The 2,608-nt window shown below is 35.4% G+C and overlaps 1 protein-coding gene across 2 annotated transcripts in view; it reads right to left on the bottom strand.

Annotated features, from left to right (window-relative positions):
• Window positions 1–2,208: 2,208 nt before the first annotated feature.
• Window positions 2,209–2,608, bottom strand: part of LOC121366211 (transmembrane protein 187-like) — a 7,549-nt gene continuing 7,149 nt past the window's right edge. For both annotated transcript variants that reach the window (XM_041490749.1, XM_041490745.1), the window contains exon 2: window positions 2,209–2,608. This exon is cut by the window's right edge and continues 1,643 nt beyond it. The gene's annotated coding sequence lies outside the window, so the exon portion shown is untranslated.

Below are 2,608 nucleotides of genomic sequence, written 5' to 3'. Positions count from 1 at the left end.
GTAATTCACCAAAACCATATTAGAGAACACACCATCAGTTTACAATATGAACTTCTCTCATTTAATTTTAAATGATGGAAAAAGATTTTTCAATCAATTATTATTTTCCATGATTTTCCAGACCTGGAAAAATGTAATCTGCATGTGGATAAATTAGCTGGCCGTTTACAGATCATTATATAATACTAATAGAGTTTCAAGCTTTGATTCATGTTCATCAATAATTAAATAACACATTTTTTTTTTTTTTAAATCGGTTACATGTAATTTTGATTAGAACTTTAAAGGGACATTCCTGAGTTTGCTGCAATTTTTAAGATGTTTATCGACTAACAGACATTTTGACGATTGTAATTACATATCAAATATATTTTTCTGCTTAAAATATTAGTGGCTGTATATTAAATATGTTTCTGATCGTTCTAATATTTGTACTAGGTTAAATTTCATTTTATTTCCTAACAAAGATTTTTTCGTACATATGAAATTATTTGAAGACAAAATCCAGTTTGGGCTTCTTACAAATATTAAGACGACCAGAAACACATTGAATATACAGACACTGATATTCTAAACAAGAAAATATATTTAATATGTAAGTTTAATCGTAGAAATATTTTATTAGTTGGAAACATCTTACAATGCAGCAAACTCGGGAACGTCCCTTTAAAAAAAATTCAGTGTTTAAAAAAAGATTTTGTTGTAATTTATACATTTTCATTTTGACTGCCTATAACAAACTTCTTAACGTGGTTTTAACACTGAAATCAAATTTGTAACTTTGTCAAGGTACTCTCAAAAAGAGCATTATTTAAACACAAAGCAACACCAATAGAAAAGGTAATTTTTTATATTTTTTAAGACAGTGAGAAGATTGTAATTAAAATTAAAGGAGTGATTTTTGGCCCAATGCATATATAGTCTAGACACCACTAGAACACATTGATTTATTAATCATTGGCTGTTGGAAGTCAAGCGTTTGGTAATTTTAACATAATCTTAGTGAGGAAACCCGCTACATTTTTCCATTAGTAGAAAGGGATTTTTTATATGCACCACCCCATAAGACAGTATAGCACATACCACAGCCTTTGATATACCAGTCATGGTGCACTGGCTGGAACAAGAAATAGCCCAAAGGGCCAACCGACAGTGATTAATACTAGATGGACTGCACGTAAGGTGAATGCTTTACCAATGTGCTACGCCCCACTCCCTGACATCATTAAAGATTAGGGATGGGACATAGTCCAGTGGTAAAGCGTTCACTTGATGCGAGGTTGGTCTAGGATCTATCCCTGTCGGTGAACCCACTGGGCTATTTCTCGTTCCAGCCAGTGTTCCACAAATGGTATAGCAAAGGCCATAGTATGTACTATCCTGTCTGTGAGATGGTGCATATAAAAGATCCCTTGCTGCTAATCAAAAAGAGCAGCCTATGAAGTGGTGACAGAGGGTTTCCTCTCTCAATAATGTGTGGCCCGTAACCATATTTCTGATGCCATATAACCGTAAATAAAATGTGTTGAGTGTGTCTTAAATAAAACATTTCCTTCCTTCCTTCCTTCCTTCATTAAAGAGTCTAGTCTCCAACATTTCCTTCCTTCCTTCCTTCATTAAAGAGTCTAGTCTCCAACATTTCCTTCCTTCCTTCCTTCCTTCATTAAAGTCTAGTCTCCAACATTTCCTTCCTTCCTTCCTTCATTAAAGAGTCTAGTCTCCAACATTTCCTTCCTTCCTTCCTTCATTAAAGAGTCTAGTCTCCAACATTTCCTTCCTTCCTTCATTAAAGAGTCTAGTCTCCAACATTTCCTTCCTTCCTTCCTTCCTTCATTAAAGTCTAGTCTCCAACATTTCCTTCCTTCCTTCCTTCATTAAAGAGTCTAGTCTCCAACATTTCCTTCCTTCCTTCCTTCATTAAAGAGTCTAGTCTCCAACATTTCCTTCCTTCCTTCCTTCATTAAAGAGTCTAGTCTCTAACATTTTATCAGCATGGGCCCAGGGCCCCATTCCATGAAGCAATCTTAGCGCTAAGATCAACTTAGTTGTATAAGATAGTTAGGCACGTAAGGTGATCTTAGCGCTAAGATCACCTTAGTTGTATAAGATAGTTAGGCACGTAAGGTGATCTTAGCGCTAAGATCACCTTAGTTGTATAAGATAGTTAGGCACGACAACTAAGCCACTAGCAAAACAACAAAAATGAGATTCCGAAATTGATTTTTAAGCAACAGCAATCATCATGAACTTGTTAGGAAAAAGACAATTTACAGGTGATATACTGCAGTCGTTTCAGTTTGAGTCTGTATTTAAAGCTGCCAAGATAAATGCTAGAAAAAATCAAACAAACTAGTGAATAACAATGAGATAATAAATCCCACTTCATCCAAAGAAAAACCAGTGTGTGTGTGTGTGTGTATGTATGTGTGCGTGTCTGTGTATGTATGTGTGCGTGTCTGTGTATGTATGTGTGCGTGTGTATTTGAAGATGATTGTAGTTTGGCAAGACAACTGGGCAGTACAAATTGGTGATTATGTGGACACCATCCCTTTATATGGTCTGAAATCCTGACTTTACAGAACTAATGCACCATCTGTTCAATAGGTG

Source organism: Gigantopelta aegis, chromosome 3, assembly GCF_016097555.1.
Source record: "Gigantopelta aegis isolate Gae_Host chromosome 3, Gae_host_genome, whole genome shotgun sequence".
NCBI lineage: Eukaryota > Metazoa > Mollusca > Gastropoda > Neomphalida > Peltospiridae > Gigantopelta > Gigantopelta aegis.
The sequence above is the reverse complement of the archived record's forward strand: the minus strand, read 5'-3'. Positions and strand labels throughout refer to the sequence as shown.